The 21005-nt window shown below is 42.7% G+C and overlaps 1 pseudogene; it reads right to left on the reverse strand.

Annotated features, from left to right (window-relative positions):
* Positions 1 to 1205: 1205 nt before the first annotated feature.
* On the reverse strand, positions 1206 to 20741 carry LOC101638713 (annotated as a pseudogene).
* Positions 20742 to 21005: the final 264 nt, after the last annotated feature.

The following is a 21005-nucleotide window of genomic DNA, read 5'->3' on the forward strand; positions in this document are numbered from 1 at the left end:
ACAATGTATGGTATGGGGGACGAGGGAAAGTGTCTTATAGGCTCACTCAGACTTATTACAACCACCCTTGGGTGGTGGGAACAGTTAACACAGTTGGTCCTTCACAACCAAGTTAGAGCTTCGAATTTACCCAGAGGCACCTCAAAGGAAGGGATGGCTTAGCAAAGGCTGTTGGAAGGAACACACAGGCCAGGCCAGGCACAGGATGGAGAAGGGCACAATATTTTTAGGGGCACAAAGGAGTCAAGTGAAAAAGCCAGGAGATTGTGTCCTTCAGAAAGAGTGGGGAGGGCCCGACCATACTACCAAACCAGACCAAACTCACTGCCACCAGGCTGATGCCGACTCATCGCGACCCTGTAGGACAGCCATCCCTTCCTTTGAACTGTGTCCCCTTGGAGACTGTCAAAGGTGCCTGGCCTCATGCCCAACACTGGCCATTAGAATTTCTTGCTCACCTGGAACTCAGAGGATCATTGAAAGAAGTCTTCTTACACCCTCGTCCTTGTTTGATTATGTGCCTATTTTGACCTGGACTGGTCTCATTCTCCAAATGGAAATTTTATAGAAACATGTCAGTAAATATGTGTGTGTGTGTGTGCGCGCGCGCACGCGCTTCCCATTGTAGCCATGCCTGCGCTTTGCGAAGAACTTTGGTTGGGACCTTTAGCCTGAGAATAAGCTATAACTACTGTTGGGGAAGGTGATATTGTGAAGTAGGTGACGGTTGGAAGGACATTGCTCTTATTGTGCCGGCTAAGACAGACCAAAGGGCAAAATGTCAAAAGCTACACTTTGCCATCCTGTAATTGTTATTTCCATAGTTTTTATTTTACCTCGTGAACACAATTAAAGAAGCCTGCTCCCTCTTCCAGAAGTCTTCTGTGATTTTTTAATCATGTCTTTTTTTCATTGGGATTTTAGTGGAGATGTACAGAACACACTGGATTCCCTTTGACAATTCAGAAGCATTTGTTCTGTGACCCTGAGGAGCATGAGCACAGTGTACTAGCGATCCTCCCACTTCTTCCGCCTTTGCCATTTCCATGCATCCTGCTTCCTCTCCACTCCTGCCTGCTGAGGTTCATGTAGGGCGGAGACTGCCCTTCTGATTCTGTATGGTTTGTCGTTCTCAGGAGCTCCCATGTCTCTGTTCACCCAATTGCTCGCCCTATAGAACAGTCTGGCTGAGGGTGAGTTCAGTTTCAGTCCTGAAATATCACTGTCAGACCAATAAACCAGGATGCTGGACCAAAGCATCCCTCGTCTTCAGAGGTGGAGTCGTTCTGATTGAGTTGCCCTTGCAATGGCATCTGGCCCCAGGGTGATGTCATGACTTTTGGAGGCTGGTTCTTGTGGTTGAAGGCGCTGACATGAGTCTGGTACCGCATAATGGGATTCAACACTATCTTACACACCTTGCAGGGGTAGTAGCCCTTCCCAGCTGATGCATCAGCTGGTCCACGAGCCAATCATAGTGTGCCATGAGTCTGAGCCTGGTCTCTTGTTTTCTGTGTTTTTTGCCCACATAATGTTGTTGAGCCATGCCAGGACCGTTAGAACTTGTCTGGATCGATCATGTCTCTGTTCTAGTGCAAGGCTTCCGCCTCAGCGAATTGCTGTTCGGCTTTGCTTTCTTCCCCAGGTAGTGTGACTGGGCCACGACAGGGGAGGGAAAAGGTAGGACAGCACTGGTTCTTGTCTTTGCTTCTGCTACTCTTCTGATCTGGGCCTAGCTCTGTGGTTCCCCCTGTAATGTCTCCGTTCCGTGGGCGTTGTTGGCATGTTCTTGGCTCTGGTAATATGCCAGCTTCTGGGACTCAGAAGTGACTAAGGCACAGCAGATCTTACACTGGGTGTTGGTCCTTCTAGAGCAGCGGTTCTCAACCTGTGGGTCGCGACCCCTTTGGGGGTCAAACGACCCTTTCACAGGGGTCACTTAAGACCATCGGAAAACACATAATTCAGGTGGTCTTAGAAACCAAGACGTGGCTCCTCTATCCGTCTCCAGGCGGGTCCACCCACATGCAGATATGCCCACATACAAGTACACGGTGTAAAGACTTACCCATGCTACACCATGCTTCAAGACAAAATTTCATTTATTTGTCATTAGAAATACATATTTCACAATCTATAATGACATATTGTTTGGGTGATTAATCACTATGCTTTAATGATGTTCAATTTGTAACAATGAAAACATCCTGCATCTCAGATATTTACATGACAGTTTATAACAGTAGCAAAATGACAGTGATGAAGTAGCAACGGAAAGCATTTGATGGTTGGGGGGGTGGGGGTCACCACACCATGAGGAACTGTATGAAAGGGCTGTGGCGTGAGGAAAGTTGAGAACCACCGCTCTAGAGCATGTCCTGCGCTTCCTCCCTCCACGCAGGTTGATCCCCAACCGTGCTTCCAGTGGGTTGAAATGCTGGATCGGGTCCTCAGCCCTGCCTGACTCCCCAACTGTTGTACGGCCCTGCTCCGCGGCAGGTCTCGGCTCCCACTGCCCATGTGGGATATTCCATCTTTTCCCCAAGTCCTAACTGGTCAGGAGAGAGTTTTTTTATTTTCATCATTCTTTCCGCTGGACTGGGAAAGACAAATAGTTGTCCTTTAAATGGCTGCTCAACCGCTTTGAAGGCCATAGTTACTCCTTAGCAACGTAGGACATACAGCACTGTCATTGTGAACATGATCCGCCAATGGACCTTGATGTCCCTCATGAGTGTGAAACAAAGCCTCCCATCCTTGTGACTAATTCTCTCTAGGTGTTTTGTTATGCCTTAAAAAATTTACATACATTTGCCTCCTGCTTGCTCTATTATAAACATGGATATTTTTAGATCACATGCAAATATATTTGTAAATATCATCTGTCAAACCTATATCAGGTCAGGAATATAGTCACTTTAGCCTACTGTTCATCTTGCTAACTGCCTCAGTATCCATTTTTTAGATTAATGCCTTTTAGTTATGATAATGCAGGAATGTATACATAATAGTGTTTATCTTTGTTGTCTGTAGCTCTTATGCACCTTTCCGTGCCTTTCTGTGATACAGTGCTGATCACCCTCTTACTGTACGTTACCTATCCTTTCATTGAAATTAATATGTCTCTACTATATAGTTCCTGGTGGTGTAGTGCTTAGGTGTAGGGCTATGATCCTCATGGTCAGCAGTTCAAAACCACCAGCAGCTCCGTGGATACAAGTCTGGGCTTTCTACTGCCATAAATAGTTAGAGTCTCAGAAACCCACCTGGGTCACTATGAGTCAGCACTGACTTCATGGTAGTAAGAGTTTTTGTTGTTGTTTTGTTTCGTTTGGATTTTTTTTGGGGGGGGGGTTAGTTTTATTATCTAGTTACTGATCTCTCCTTTCATTAAGTCACTTTTTTTCCCTTTGTGAAAACCTTTCCTTGACGTGTTTTAATATGCTAGGGAACTTACAGACTATTTGCCCTTTTATGATTGACACCTGGAATTCTATAGCAGGTACATTTCATTCAGCACAATAGCCTCATGTTCATCTACATTATGAGATGATTCGAAGATTCCTCCGTGTTTGGTGATATTGCATACCCTTCCATAGTGTGTATCTGTACCATAGTTTGTCTTTCATCTGTTGATGGACACTTCGATTCTTTTGATTATTTTGCCATTGTGAATAATGGTATTATAAACATGGATATACATGTTTCCAGCTCTTATTTCTTTAGGACATGTCCCAGGGAATTAAATGTCATTTCTCTTTCTAGTTTTTAAAGGAAGCTTAATACCATTTTCCATAGTAGCTGCTCATTTTAGAGACCCATCAACTGTGTATGAAGGTTCCAGTCTGCCTATATCCTTGTCATTATTTGTTTTCTATTCTTTATGATTTTAAAAGTTTGCTGTTAATGCTGGGGTAAGGTAATATCTCATTATTGCTGTGGTTTGCATCTCTCTAATGTCTAACAAAAGGAGCCTTGGTGGTAGAGTGGGTTACACCTTGTGCTGCTTAGCTACAGGGCAGCAGTTTGAAGCATCAGTTGCTCCAAGGGAGAGAGATAGAGCTAGTTTCCTGCAGGGTCTCTAGGAGTCAGAATCATGGTCAGCAGTTCAAAACCACCAGCAGCTCCATGGATGAATGACTGGTTTGGGGGAACAGCTCACATTGCCAGCATTTCTTCCTGTGTTTATTGGCTGCCCGAATGTCTTTTTTGGTGAAGTAACTGTTCATATCTTATGCCCAGTTTTAGATTGGATTATTTCTCTCTTTCTTTTTGAAGTGTTGAAGTTTTCCGAACACTTTAGAGAGTAGTCCCCTGTAATATGTCATTACCAAAAAACTTTCCATGCTTCCTCCCCCCACCTCACACCCACTATCATGATTCCAATTCTACCTTACAAATCTGGCCAGACCAGAGGATGCACAGTGGTACAGATAGGAACTGGAAACACAGGGAATCCAGGGCAGATGATCCCTTCAGGTGTGAGTGGCGATACTGGGAGCATAGAGGGAGGGTGGGTTGGAAAGAGGGAACTGATTATAAGGATCTACATGTGACCTCCTCCCTGGGGGACTGACAGCAGAAAAGTGGGTGAAGGGAGACATCGGACAGGGCAAGATATGACAAAATAATACTTTATAAATTATCAAGGGCTCATGAGGGAGGGGGGAGCAGGGAGGGAGGGGGAAAATGAGGAGCTGATGCCCAGGGCTTAAGTGGAGAGCAAATGTTTGGAGAATGATGGGGGCAATGAATGTACAAACGTGCTTTACACATTGATGTATGTATGGATTGTGATAAGGGTTATATGAGCCCCTAATCAAATTATTTTTAAAAAAGATTTACAGCTTCAGAAACCCAAATGAGCGTTTCCATTCTATCCTATAGGGTCACCATGGGTTGGTGTCCGTGGTTATTCATCCAGTTTGTCTTCTGCTGTTTGCGTGTTTTCAGTTATGCTTGAGAGTGTGTTTATTATGAGCACTGTAATAGCCCCTATCATTTCACTGGTTGGACGTCTAAGTCTGTGATCTCTCTCGAGGTCACTTTCTATATGGGGTGAGAGGCAGTCCCTTGAGTAGATGAAGGGGATACTGCATGGTTCACCATCAGGAAAGCTGTGTACCTCGTGGCTGTATGCGTTCACTGTATTTACTCACTCAGTGTGCTGAGCAAATAGAGGAACTGGACTCTAGGAACATACATGCGGCATGAGGATGGGAGGAAGGCTCTAGGATACCTGTAATACTCAGATAACACAACTCGGCTTGCTGAAAGTGAAGACGATTTGAAGTACTTATTAATGAAGATCAGACAAACGCCTTCACTGTGGATTCCACCTCAATGAAAAGGAAACAAAAATCTTCGCAACAGGACTGAGAAGCAACATGACGAAAAGTGGAGAAAAGATTGACGTTGTTAGCATTCCATTTTATTCGGAAGCAAGAGCATCACCCGTGGAAGCAGCTGTCAGGAAATCAGCTCTCTGTACTTCTTCCAAGACCGATTCGTTTGTTTTTCAGGCAGCCCCGGGGCCTTGAGATGCTTCACCACCATCATAATTTAGATGCATCAATTCTTCTATGATCTTCCTTATTCAGGGTCCAACTTTCACGTGCATATGAGGCAATTGATAATACCATGCCTTGGGTCAGATGGATCGTAGTTTTCACCACTTTAACAAGGGCTTGGGCCACAGATTCGCCCAGTGCAATGCATCATCTAATTTCTTGACTGCTGCTTCTCAGAGCATCAGTCGGGGAGCCGAGTAACATAAAACCTTTGGCAAACTCAATATTTCCTCTGTTTATCATGATACTGTCTATTGGTGCAGTTGTGGGGAGGGTTGCTTTCTTTAGATTGAGATGTAATCCATACAGAAAGCCGTCATCTTCATCAGCAAGTGCTTCAAGTCTTGTTCACTTTCAGCAAGCAAGGCGGCATCATCTGCATACCGCAGGTTGATAACGAGCCTTCCTCCCATCCTGGTGCCTCATTCATGTTCATAGAGTCCAGCATCTCTCTTTGCTCAGCACGTGATTGAATTAGTACACTGAAAGAATGCAACCACCCCAGGCTGACTTTTCCTGCTTTTAAACCAGGCACCACTCACTTATTCTAATAACTGTTCTTGATCTATGTACACACACATTCTGCATGCGTTATGGAAGTCCCGTTTTTCTAAATGTTTTTCATAATTTATTATGATCCACACAGTCAAATGCTTTTTAAATAGTCAATAAAATGCAAGACAACATTTGCTGGCATTCTCTGCTTCCATCCAAGAGCCATCTGACATCAGCAATTATGTTTCTGGCTCTATGACCTCTTCCGAATCAGGCTGGAATTCCTGGCAGATCCTTGTCAATGTGCTGCTACAATCATTTTTTAAGCTATTTCAGCAAAGTTTTACTTGCATGTGATATTGTTTGGTGACTTCCACATTCCTCTGGGTTACCTTTCATTGAAAGGGACACAGATATAGATCTCTTCCAGTTAGCCAGGTAACTGTCTTCCAAATTTCCCGGCATAGACTAGAGAATGCTTCCAAGACCGCTTCAGTTTTTGAAACACTTCACTTGTTCTCCTGTCAGTTCCTGGAGATTTATTTTTCTTTACTGCCTTTAGTGCAGCTTCGACTTCTTTCTTAAATGCCAGGAGCTCTCAGTTGTAAGCTACGTTTGGAAACTGCAGAATGTTAACCACTTTCTTTTGGTACAGTGACATGTTCCTTCTCTCTTTTTTATGTTTTTTTTTAATTCTTCAATGTTTTCCACCCAAAAAATCTTCCAATTTTGCAACTTGAGGCTTGATTTTTTTTCTTCATTTTTTCCAGCTTGTGAAATGTGCTTCTCTTTTGGGTTTTAACCATTTTTAAACATTTCATTATACTCTCTCATCATTTCATGATAGTCAGTTCTAGCTGCCTTTTGAAAATTTCTGTTTAGCACTTGTACTTCATCATTTCCCTTAGCTACTCTATGTTCAGAGCCCTGGTGATAGATTAGGTTAGACATTGGGTTGCTAAAGACAAGGTCAGCAGTTTGAAACTACCAGCAACTCCTTGGGAGAAGGATGAGGTATTCTACTCCTGTAATAGTTACAGTATGTAAAACCCACATGGCAGTTGCTATGAGTCGACATTGACTCACTGGCATTGAACTTGAAATTTTAGGATGACCCTATGTTCAAGAGGAAGTTTTAGCATATTTTCTGACATTCATTTGGTTCTTTTCTTTTTTCCCTATTTTTAGTGATATTTTTCTTTCTTTATGTATAATATCATTGATGTCATCCCACGACTTATCTAGTCTCCAGTTTAGTGTTCAATGCATCCAATATGTTCTTGACATGGTCTCTAAATTCAGCTGGGCTATACTCTAAGTAGCATTTGGGGTGTTGTGGGCTTGTTTACCACTGGAATTTGTATATCAGCAATTAATGGTCTTGTTTTGGTTGAAGATATTGAGCTGATTCGTCATTTCGCCCATAGGTACAGTCTGTGTGAATCCTGTGCACTCCACCAGTAAGAAAATAACTCACGCAGGTGTAGAAGCAGACAAGTACTATGCTTCTGGGCAAGTTCCAAGTCTCAGCAATTTCCAAGTCTATTGGTCAGATGTCAGGTTGGGGGTTTCACTTGACTCACACAGCCGTGAGGACTGCTAGACCCAAGTTCTGCAAAAAGATGTCCGATTTGTGCCTGCAAAGGCAAATGAATCCAAGGTTGGCAGGTAAGATGACAGACTTCTGATGACTCCCAGGATTGGTGGGGAACCTGGCAGCCCACTAGCTCAAGTCCAAAGAACCAGAGGCCAAGGAGCCAAATACAAGGCCCAGACCCAGAAAAAAGTAAGCAAGTTTTCCCCCGACTTCTGCTTATATTGGAAGCAAGCCACACCCTCAAGGAAATCTCATCATGGGGGAATTACTAGATCTTAACTGCCCTACCACTGAGAATCTTGGTCAAATAAAGTTGACATAAAACATTGACTATCACATATTCCAATAACCAGTAACTATCAATGCATCTTGATTGCATGCTTGACAAATTTCAGACTCAAGAAGTTGATCGAGTTCTTCAAGTTCTTCCCCACTTGCTTTAGTGGTTGGTGTGTAAATTCGACGTCTATTCAGATTAACTATCTTTCCTGTAGGTCCATGGATAGTATCCTATCATTGGCAGTGCTGTACTTCTGGATAGATCGTAAAATACACTTTTTCATGATAAATGTGATACCATTTCATTGGTTTGTACTCTTCTTAGATTGCCTCTTTAATCACCATATAATACCCTTCCTTACCACTTTTTTTTTTACTTGAAGTCTATTTTATTTACAGCCACTCCTGCTCTTTATTGGTTGCCTTTTACTTGTTAGTTTTCTTCTATATTTTTCATTTTACTTTTCTTCTATATTTTTTCATTTTACTTTTCTTCTATATTTTTTCATTTTACTTTTCTTCTATATTTTTTCATTTTACTTTTTTATCTTGTAAGCAGCATATTAATGGTTACAATTTTCTTATTTATTCCAGCACTCTCTTTCTCTTGACAGGCGTATTTAATATGGCTACATCCAGTGTAACTACTGGTAGGTATGAATTCATTGCTATCTTTTATGTGTATTTTTATGGTGCTGATAATTTCTTTGTTCTGAATATTTTTCTGTGCTGACTTCATTTTGTTATCTGATTTTGTCTCAGTTTCTTTGTTGTCATTGATTTTGTGTTCATTGAATTATTGTATATTTCATAAAGTTTCTGTGGCTAATCTTTCTGAATCAGTCCACCTCTTCCTTCTGCCCACTCTGTCTTAGTCCTGAAGCTCTGCGGAAGCCTGTCCACCATGAAGGAACCTGCCAGCATTTGATACAACAGTGGCATCGTTTCAAACCTCACAGCAACAGGCAAGCAAGCACAGCACAACCACCTGACAGACAAGCTGCCTCTTCAAAGTAGATTGGACCTTAAGCTCCCTGTACCTTAATTTTCTGATGGAACATGGTTGAATACCTGAAGAAACAGCTATAAACATCCATGAATAATCAGAATAGGGAATATATAAAGCATGAATCTAGGAAAATTGGAAGTTTTAAAAAATGTAACGGAATGCATAAAGATTAAGACCCTAGGCATTGATAGCTGAAATGAACTGGTATAGGGACATTTTGCTTCAGATAACCATATGGTTAGTAACCATATTTGTGGAATGACAGGTGAAAGAGAAATTTGATGACGCTCATCATCAAAAAGATATATCCTGAAGTACAATGCTGTCCATGATAGGGTAATATATAGATGTCTACAAGGAAGACCAATTAATACAACTATTATTCAAATTTAGGCACCAACCACTAAAGCCAAAGATGAAGAAACTGATGAATTCCACCAACTACTGCAATCCAAATTGGTGATGCAGGGAATCAAAATGTATTGATAATGACTGGTGACTGCAATGTAAAAATTGGAAATAGAGATGAAGATAAAGAGAATATGCCTGAAAATGCTGCAGATTGCCTGATAAATTTTTCATCGCAAATACTGTATTTTCACAACATAACCATTTGACATAACATTTACACATTGGGCTGCTAACCACAATGTGAGCAGTTTGGAACTATCGGCTGCTCCCCTGGAGAAAGACTGGATTTTCTTTTTATAAAAGTTTTATTGACATATAATTCACATATCATACAATGCAATCGTTCAATAACACTAAGAAGAGTTGTATAAGCATCACCACAATAAATTTTAGAACATTTCTTCTTTCTTCTACTCATTGATATTAGCTCCCTGATTCCCTCCAACCTACCCTGCCATAAGCCCCCAAAGCCACTAACCCAGTTATTGTCTCTATAGATTTATCTATCCTGAATTTCATATGCAGAAAAAAATATACAAAAAACAAGCAAATAACAATAACAAAGCAAAATAGGAAAAACCTCAAAAAAAAAGAAAGCAGAAAATATTAAAAAGTAGAGCACATAAAGGGTTAGAAAAGGGTGTCAAACTGGCGGCCCTTGTCCGCATGCGGCCCCCAAGCTAATTTTTTGTGGCCCGTGATGCTCTGAAATAAAATGAAATTAGAAAAAAAATTTATGAAGAAAATAGCGCTTAGTGGAAATCAAGGCAATACCATACACACAATTCCCACTTTAACGCTTTAACTACTGATAATGAGCATACACATGGCCCAGTGCCTATCCTGGGGCCTGTGGACGTGTATAAACATGCTGACTCCATTCCGGCGACGTTTGGAAGCGATCTGTCTGCCACTCTCAGTGTCACGTAATGCAAACAGATCCCAATAGCGAGAAGGTTAAAAAGAGCACGCTGGGTTGTGCTGTTAGGAATCACACCTAGCGGCAGCGCTAGTTAACATTTTTAGAGGGAAGCCATTACGATTGTGCATCACGTTTGTCAGCTGTCCAGCATTTTGTGTTTTTATTAGTTACTTTTTTATAATTTCTGGTCACAACATAAGGGGTAAGTAAAACTAGTAGGAGGAAAGCACTGACAAGTTTCAGGTAAAAAGGAATAATTCTAGTTTTATAAATACATTAAATAAATTAAATGTTTAAGTAAAAGCAATTATATAGTGTTTTAATTAGCCTATCCATGTTCCTGAATCCTCACTTCAAAACATAAAGTTAACAAAATTTGTAACTGTGATGTGGCCTGCGTGATCTTGCCTGTTGCACCCAGTAGCCCGCGTTGTACTTGGGCTTGACGCCCCTGAGTTAAGAGTGTCGGAAACCTACAGGGGCAGTGAGTCGGCATCCACTCAATGGCAGTGAATGCATGATGCACATGGAACTCGCTGCCATCAAGTCAGCCCTGACTTATCGCAAGCCTACAGGACAGAGTAGAACCCACCCACCCACTCCACCCCGAGTTTCCAAGGCTGTCAGTCTTTTACAGGAGCAGAAACCTTCATCTTCTTCCCTAGGAGTGGCTGATAGTTTGACCCGCTGACCTTTTGGTTAGCAGCCCAACCCACACTTGAAATTACCGTGAACTGCCAAAGGAACAACAACAGCAAACCTGTTTTGGAAGAAGTACAGTCAACATGCTCCTGAGGGAAAAGGATGGCAAACCGTCTCCTGTCAGACTTTGGACGTGTTATCAGGAGAGACCCATCCCTGCAAAACAGGTCTGGTAAAGCAGAGGGGCAGCAAAAAAAAGAGGAAGGTCCTCAATGAGATAGATTGACACAGTAGCTGCCGTGATTGGCACAAATATGCCAATTGTGAGGATGGCACAAGCCCAGACAGTGGTCCATCATGTTCGACACAGGTTGGTTATGAGTCAAAACCAACTCTCTGCCGGGTTACAACATTCCCATGGACTTCATCAGAGGACATGGACAGGACCAAATGCACTGCATCTATTGAAAGAGATGGTTAGAAGCTCAATATTATCAACCTGTCCTGCCAGAAGTCGACTGTGTAACAGACCCATTATTCATTTGAAAGTTGAAATGGAAGCAGAAGAAAATGAAAACAGGTCCACAAGAGCCAAAGCATGACACTAAGTATATCCCACCTGAAGTTAGAGATCATTACAATAATAGGATTGGCACAGGGATTAGCTGTAACACTGATTTTTGTGTGATTTGAGATAGCGTGTTCCTTGGGTTAGCACATGAACTGCCCATGTATGCACCTCTGTCAGAAACAGACAACAACGGGCAGGAGAATTGTGTTCTATGAGAGTCTGATGTTTCAATGCCAGGTTTGAACTTCAGTGCATTTGGAACTCAGTGTAGTAGATGGCCACTGGGGATATGAAGCAGCCTGAAAGTTGGTGCTAGCAAACCCAGGGACAAGGGAACAATAAGTGATCTAAAATTGATGGTGAGGAGGATGTAGGAGGTCTGGTAGGGCTTGATCAAGGGCAAGGTAACTGAGAGGAATTACTGAAACCCAAACAAAAGCTGAACGTGATAGTAGGACAAGAGGAAAGTAAAAGGAAATTGAGGAAAGAACTAGGAGGCAAAGGGAATCTATAGAGGTCTAAATACAGGCATGTACATATGTAAATATATTTATATATGAGGATGGGGAAATAGATTTATGTGCATATATTCATAGGTTTAGTATTAAGGTGATAGATGGACATTGGACCTCCACTCAAGTACTGCCTCAATGCAAGAATACTTTGTTCTATTAAACTGGCATTCCATAATGCTCACCATCCCAACACGATCGCTGAAGACATAAGCAAGTGGTGAAGAAAGCTGATGGTGCATGACTATCAAAAGATATAGTATCTGGGATCTTAAACACTTGAAGATAAACAAGCAGTCATCTAGCTCAGAAGCATCAAAACCCACATGGAGGAAGCACACCAACATGTGTGATCACAAGGTGTTGATAGGATCAGGTATCAGGCATCAAAGACCCAGAACAAAAAAAAAATCATATAATTGTGAATGAAGGCAAGTGTGGAGTGGGGACCCAAAGCCCATCTGTAGGTAACTGGACATCACCTTACAGAAGGGATGCGGGGAAGAGATGAGCCAGTCAGGGTGCAGTATAGCAGCACTGAAACATACAACTTTCCTTTAGTTCTTTAATACTTCCTCCCCTCCACTATCATGACCCCAATTCTACCTTACAAATCTGGCTAGACCAGAGCATGTACATGGCTACAGATAAGAGCTGGAAACAGAGAATCCAGGACAGATAACCCCTCAAGACCAATATTGAGATTAGCCATACCAGGAGGGAAAGGGGAAGGTGGGGGAAGATAGTGGGGACCAGTCACAATGATCTACCTATAACCCCCTCCTAGGGGAATGGACAACAGAAAAAGTGGGTAAAGGGAGACATTGGTCAGTGTAAGACATGAAAAAAGATAACAATGATCTATAAATTATCAAGGGCTCATAGGGAGGGATGGGAAAAATGAGGTGCTGATACCAAGGGCTCAAATGAAAAGAAAATGTTTTGAAAATGATGAAGGCAACAAATAAACAAATGTGCTTGACACACTGGATGGATGACTGGATTGTAATAAGAGCTGTATGAGGCGCCAATAAAATGATTTATTTTTTAAAAAGTAGCATGCCAGATGTGTATGGGTGCGTGAGGGGGTGGCCCTAGCCTCTGGGTTAGTAGAGATCCAGTAAACAACAATGGAAGTGCACATATCTGACATCCTCTGGCTTCCCTATTGGCATGAGGCCACGGTCCATCCTCCTTTACCTATTCTGCCACCCTCTTCTATTCCTTCCAAGCCACTCTGTCTCTCCTGGGTTCAATGAAGCATTACACTGACTACACGGAACTCACAGACAATACTCGTGGTGAGAGGGTCTATTCGGGGAGTTATTAGGTTACCACAAGTCAGAATCAACAAGCAGAAAACAGATTCATTGGTCTCCTCTTCCAGAAGGCAAATCTCTCTCTGGTTTCCAGCCTCTCAGCCCTGTCGTGCATTGGTCTTTGTCTCCCTGGGCCAGGCAGCCAGGACACCTGTCACTCTGCCTTACAGCTCCATAGTCTCAGGTCAGATTAGGAGAAGCTACTCCACAGCCTCAGTGCTGCTCCTCTGGAGCTTCATGGCGATCTCTGGTACATTTGCTCTTGGCATCGTTTACCACTTCAGAGAGAGATCTTGGACATGCTCTTCCAATGGCCTTCAGCCATCCCAGGTAACGCTTATACACTAACGAATGACTTTGATGGAATTGCAGTTGTACATCATGCTCCCCAAGGACAACCAAGGGTAGTGTCTGAAATTACACTCTGTAGTAACATCTTAAAGATGCCCCAGGGAAATAAAGGAAATGGAATAGTCCACATGCTTTTATTAAGTAGAGGTTAAAGATGCTGCCAAGAAAAATGATGTGACTTGGTTAACACCCTCTACCAAAGTTAATGCTTTTTTAAAAAGCATTTTATTGGGGCTCATACAACTCTTATCACAATCCATACATACATCAATTGTGTAAAGCACGCTTATTTGCTGCCCTCATCATTCTCAAAATTCGCTTTCCGCTTGGGTTCTTGCAATCAGCTCCTCATTTTCCTTTTTCCCCTCTCCCTCCCTCTGTGTTCCCCCCTCCCTCATGAACCCTTAATAATTTATAAATTATTATTTTATCTTACACTGCCAGGCATCTCCCTTCATCCACCCTTCTGTTGCCCATCCCCCAGAGAGCAGGTTATATGTAGATCCCTGTGATTGGTTCCCCCTTTCTGCCCCACTTCCCTCTGGGTATCGCCACTCTCACTGCTGGTTCTGAGGGGTTCATCTGTCCTAGATTCCCTGTGTTTCCAATTCCCATCTGTACCGCTGTGCATCATCTGGTCTAACCAGGTTTGCAAGGTAGAATTGGGATCATGATAGCTGGGGGGAGAAAGCATTTAAAAACTAGAGGAAGGTTGTGAGTTTCATTATTGTTACACTGAACCCTGAGTGACTCATCTCCTCCCCACTACCCCTCTGCAAGGGATGTCATGTGTCTACAGATGGGCATTGGGTCCCCATCATGTGCTACCCTCGTTCACGATGATATGATTTCCCACCCCCCACCCCCGCCTTTGGTGCTTGAAACCTGGTCCCTTCAGCCCTTCATGATCACACATGTTGGTGTGCTACTTCCATGTGGGCTTTGTTGCTTCTTGGCTAGATGTCCACTTGTTTACTTTCAAGCCTTTAAGTCTCCAGACGCTATAGGTCTTGATAACTGGGCACCATCAGCCTTCTTCACCACACTTACTTATGCACACATTCGTCTTCAGCGTTTATGTGGGGAAGGTGGTCACACAATGATGGTTTTTGTTCTTTGGTGTCTGCTGCCTGTTCCCTTCAACACCTCAATCCCACCCTAATCTTGCACTCTAAGGAACTGCTCCAGAATGGGATGATGGTCAGGGGAAGGTTGTTGTCGTTAGGTACCATGGAGTCAGTTCTGACTCAGTGACCCTATTTATAATAAAACAAAACACCCCCGGATGCTGTAACATCTCACGATTGTTCTCATGGTTGAGCCCATTGTTGCCGCCATGGTGTCCATCTATCTTGTTGAGGCCTTCCTCTTTTTTGCTGCCCCTCCACTTTACAAGTCATGACGTCTTTTTCTCAGTCTGGTCTCCCCTGATAACATGTTGAAAGGACATGAGACAAAGCCTCACTCTTCTTGCCTCAAGGAGATCCTGCTGTACTTCTTCTAAGACAGGCGTTTGTTCTTTTGACAGTCTACTGTGCGTTCCATATTCCTCACCAACATTGTAGTTCAAATTAATCTTTTTTTTCAGTATTCCTTATTCAATATGCAACTTTCACATGCATGTGAGGCTATTGAAAACATGACTTGGACTAGGCATAGCTTAGTCCTCAAAGTAACGTGCTTGCTTTTCAACACTTTAAAGACGTGTGTGCAGCAGATTTACCCATAGGCATAGAGTCCAAGATTATAGTGCATGATGTAAGGAATGGTGGCTATATCTCAGGTAGTGTGGGTCCGTCTCCTCCCAGTCACCACGAATGTGTGACAGAGAAAGCAAGAGAACGTTGGCACTGCTCCAGTCCCAGTGGACATCCGTGTGCCCAGTATATTTTTTTTGGTGGTGGTGGGGCACTGCCAATTATTCATTTCCAACCCACACTCAACTGGGGAATCGGAGAAGTATATGGAGTCCCATTGCTACCCAATAGGACCTTTTCTCCATGTTGACCTTCAACTCAAAAGACTAGCGTTCACTACTAGTGAGTAGTTTTGTCACCTCTCCCTGGTCCCTTCCTTGATCCACAGTAGCCGGTCACACTAGTGTTCTCATCTGCTTTGCTGCACTTTCCCCTCTTAGAACCAGCTCATACTCTACTCACCGTGCTTTATTCAGGGTCTGGTCACTTGGCGTCTCTGTCCCAGTGGAGGTTTTGTGAAGTTGGTTTCCTCCCCCATGTGTGTTGCCTTCTGGGTTCCCCAAATGGTCACATGCAATATGGGGCCCTGCTCCATGTTGCTCCTCTGTCAGAGTGTTCATTTCTGTCTCACTTTCTGACCAGTGTTTAATCCCCTCATTTTGTGCTTAGCGCTCCAAGACTCTCATCTCTATATGTTCCTCTAGATTTTTCTGGTCTCGGTTGCAGAGGGATTGTGCTGAATGTGTCACCAGGATATCATCTTGTCGCTGTCGCCATCCCTCATTTAGAGACAGTGTTTTGTTTTCCCTGCCCAGTGATTGCAATGACGGATTCAAACATACCAGCAATCATGAAGAAGGTGCAGGACCGGGCAGTGTTTCATTCTGTTATTCATAAAGTCACCCTGAATTCGAGCCAACTTGATGGCAACAACATCAACAACAGCAGCATCTTTCTCCCTATATGCTAAACAGTGTCAGTTCTTCCTATTCCTCTTCCTGGTCTGAGTACCAATGTAGTCACTCTTCTCTGAGCTCTGTTTATCTCATCGCTTGGAAAATCAGTGCCCAGAATAGAACATCTGGCTCAGTAAGGAAAAGGACAAAGCAGCACAATAAGGTCTAATTGCCTCCCTGTTCTGATCACTGTGGTCTAAATTCCCACCTCCTGAGGTAGGTAGTTGATTGTGCCAACCTGGCCGGTAAACACATGTGGGGTTCATTGAAGGGCAGAGGGATAAATGACTCAGGGAGCCTCGCCTTTCGAGTTCTCCGGTCTCTTGCTTTGTGATGGTTGACCAGGGTGTAGCTGCCTTGGCCAGTTCCCTGCTTTAGCCTACAAGGTTCACTTCCCGCAAGACATCCCTGAGCAGAAGCCACATGAGCCTACCCCGAAGCAGCCCTGGGTGCTGGAGCAGCTGTGTGGAGACCCCCTGCCAGCGCTGAGATGTTTACACATTCACTGACTCGGCTTTCCTCCTGCAGTCGGCATCATTGTGTGTGTTTTATGAGATGGAGGAGGACTTTGTAGATTGGTGTTGGACATATGGGTTAATGTTGGACTTGTTGGCTTGGACAGCACTGGGTTGGGATGTTTTCTTGATGCACACTTAGCCTGTATATAAAACTCTCTCTGATACATGAGTTTCTGTGGATTTGTTTCTCTAAAGTCCCCAGACTCACACAGCTCAGTTAGAAGAAGCATTGTGTCCTAAGACCTGTCACTTATCATTCCTGACTTGTTGTGTGTCTTCAGAGACATCGTTTAACTTCTCTACACTACAGATTCCTTTTCTTCTCTCCCTTCACCACACATTTCTAAGCGTAAAGGGTGTTCAACTTTATTTGCGCGTGGAGAAATGCCAATTTTAGTCTACGATGTGAGAAAGATACAATGACAAAAATACAATACCAAGTGTTATGGATTGAATTATGCCTTCTAAAAAATCGGTTGAAGACTTAATAATCTCTGTTTCCTGTGAATGTGAACTGGTTTGAAAAGAATTCTTTGAGGATGTTATCAGTTAAGTTAAAATGAGTTCATACTGGGTTAGGGTACGTCCTAATCCAATCTGAGTGGCATCCTTATAAAAGAAAAGAGACACGTCAGAAGGGAGACACCAGGTGACCACTGATGTATGCTGCAGCTGTAAGTCAAAGAATACTTCAGGCTGGCAGAAACTGAAAAAGACAAGAAAAGATATTCCCCTAGGGCAGTCAAAACAAAGCATGGCTTTGCTGACACTCTGAATCCTGGTGCTTGCTCCCAGAACTCTGAAACAGTAGATTCCTACTGATTAAAGCCACACGCTGTGTACTAATGTATTATAGCAGCCCTAGGAAACTAATACACCAAGTGATGGGGCAAATATGGAACAAACAGAACTCTCACAGAGTACTGGGAGAATAAATGGTGCAACCATTTTGGAAAACTGTATGACAATATCTAGTAATCATATTCTTAGGGATATACTCAAGGGAAATGAGTGCACGTTACCAGAGACATGGTAAGAATGTTCAAGCGCTACAAGTAATACTATCCCTAAATTGTAAACTGCCCCAAAGCTCCCCAACAATACATAGAATATAGTGATGCATTCACACAATAGAATATTATACACAATGAGGATAAATGAGCTCCACTTGTAAGTCACAGTGTGAATGAACGAACCTCACTAACAAATGCTATGCAAAAGAAGCCAGACATAAAGCACACATCGTACACAATTTTATTTATCTATATTTCAAAACCAGACAAAACTAATAGGTTGTGTTGGAAGTCAAAAAGAATGACTAGAGGATGGGAATAGCAACTAGAGGAAGCAAAAGGGGCACATGTGTGGTGCTAGATTGTTCTGATCTTAACTTGGGTACTGGCAATATAAGTATGTTCAAGTTGTAACCATTTATTGAGCTGTATGCTTATGAGCATACAATTTTGTATGCAGGTATCATTTTTTCCAATAGTTTCATTGAGATCTAATCACATCGCATACACTTCCATCGTTCAGTTGTATTTAAAATGAGTTGTACATACACTATCACAATCAGTTCCTGAACATCTTCCCCCTCTTGTATTCATTATTTGCTCTTCGTTTCCCTCCCACACTCCCCTCCGCATATCCCCATAAGCCATTCCACCAGTTATTGTTTCTATACATCCACCCATCCTGTGCTTCATATACTGCAAAACACACACACACACACACACACACAGCAAATACATTTAAAAATTAAAAAAAGACCAGCAGCAATATTAAAGTAAAACAGAGGAACAAACCTCTGTTGAGAAAAAAGCAGGGAGTATTGAAAACTAGAACAAATCCAAAATGGGTCCAAATAGAAATCAAAGACCAGATAACTTGATTATATCTGCCATGATTGAGTTTCCATTCATCTTTGTCTGATAGCAAGGTTATTCATGTCCCTTGATTGCAGTCAGAGGGAATCCCCCAGAGTCTTAATCTATGTAGGGACCCTGCAGATGGATGTGGGGCTCCCACTGTCTTCCACAGCCTTCTGCAGACCAGGTGTTCACAATTTGAGCTCTGATCCCATTCCCTCCTTTGGATTTGGATTTTGTTATTTATCATCCTTGAATCACATCATCTGATGTGCTTTTTCCATGTGGACTTTGTCGACGCCTCACTTAGATGGCTGTTTCTTTGAAATAAGCCTTTCAGACCCCAGATGTTATTCTTTTTGATAGCCGGGTATATGCATATATTATACTATAATAAAAAGTTGTATAAAATGCATCAACATATCAGCAATTGCGACAAAAGTAGGCTATTTAAAATTGCTTCAAAACTGCCAACCACTGGGGAGGGAGAAAGAAATAATTAATGCAAGTCCTCATAAGTTTTTGTTACAAGAATAGTGGTCCAACCAGATCTTTGTCTAAATGGACCATCTCTTTGGTACCATTCTCTTATTAGTAGTCCAGTCACTGTTTACCTGCCTTTTGGGTTCAGGGTTCCTCCAATTTATATCTGCCCCGCCTCTGAAGGGAGTACATCAGAAATCAGGAAGCATGATTGCTACATCATAAGCATTTACTGTGTGCCAGATCCTGAGCCCAGTGATTTACCTATATTATTTTATCGATTCCTGTAAGGAAGATATTAATCTTTACCTTGAAGATGGAGAGAGTGATGAATGGAGAGATATAGCCCTTTGCCCAAAGCCATAGATACTAGATTAGAACCTGGATTAAAGGTATAACCAGCACCTATGCTCTTGATAACTATACAGAGTCCACAATGCAGTGCTTGAATTCCTGATTTTTTTCCCCTAATTTAAGTGACTTCTAGGACTTCTGAACTTGGGGCTGCCTGGTTCTCCACATGTATACTGTCGGTGTGGTCACGGGTGGCCCTCACTGTTCCTCATTTCCGACAAGGCAGATCCCCAGACTCTTGAGTGGACGAGAATGACCATATGCTTCCAGACAATTCGCTGGCTTTCCTGATACTGAAATCCATCTGGTGGACATGGATGGATCAGGAATTGATAAGATGCCAAGAAAGAAATCAGATAAAAATAAGAGGCTATACCCTAAGTCTATAGGTCATAAAAACTATAGGCTGTTCCGTGGTAGACTTCTCTCCCCCGCCCCATGTGGCAGCTCATTCTCACCTCTCATGGCTGCGGCCACAAAAAAAGAGTTAACTGCATGAGAGCTGGGGACCACTCCTTGACAAACTATTTTTTGAAGCAAGTTCTCAAATATTCCTGTTTGGGGCTTTCTGCTACATGGTATTTAAGGGCTTTCTTGTTGTTAAAATCTGTTAGCAATCCCCGTATCTACAAACGGGCTTCAGAAGAGGAGAGGTGGGGGTAGTGAGAAAGATTGTTTCAGGGGCAATCCTTCTACATGGAAAAGCTGAAAACTAAATTGGATACAGCTGAAAATATCTCAATCCTGCAAGATTAGTCTTGACATAAGACCCAAGCAGAAGCATTCTCTGTGTTCAAGGGATTACTCCAAAGATTTTTTTTTTCCTTTCTTATTGCCCGCTTATATTTCTGAAAAGCCTTCTTCTGAAACCCAATGTCATACACTAATGTAAAGGCGTTGGGGATTGTTATCTAAAATGAATTCCAACAGGAGCCATTGTGCCCGAGGGCACCCTGGAATGGATGCTGGCCTGAGCCATGGTGAAGCATCGGTGATTCAGATATACCCAGCCCCAGCCAAGAAGACCTGAGTGACCACAGCAAATTAAATAGAATAAGAGCAAACAAATAATTAATCTACCTTATAGAGATCAGCCCTGACTTTCTATCTCACCTCTGTGTGGCTTGTAAGGTCCACTTGCCAATATCTCTGCCTCCATCCACCCCCCTATCCTCGCCCCCAACCATTTTGCCTTTGAAGTTCCTCCCCAGTTCAAGAATCTTATAAACTGGGATGTTTACTGAGTTCTGATCCTTATCCTCTCTTTGCACATCACTCTTCTAGATTTGTAACATGGAAGCAAACTAAAATGGGGCTTGAATGAAAAATGAGATAAATAGCACTTCAGCAAACTGGACATTTCACATTATTTCAATGAAGGGCTCACCTCACTGCCATGGAGCGATTCTGATGCCTAGTGATCCGATTGGACAGAGTAGAACTACCCCTGT

This window comes from Echinops telfairi, unplaced genomic scaffold (assembly GCF_000313985.2).
Source record: "Echinops telfairi isolate 266 unplaced genomic scaffold, ASM31398v2 ScPeMD7_15;HRSCAF=58, whole genome shotgun sequence".
NCBI lineage: Eukaryota > Metazoa > Chordata > Mammalia > Afrosoricida > Tenrecidae > Echinops > Echinops telfairi.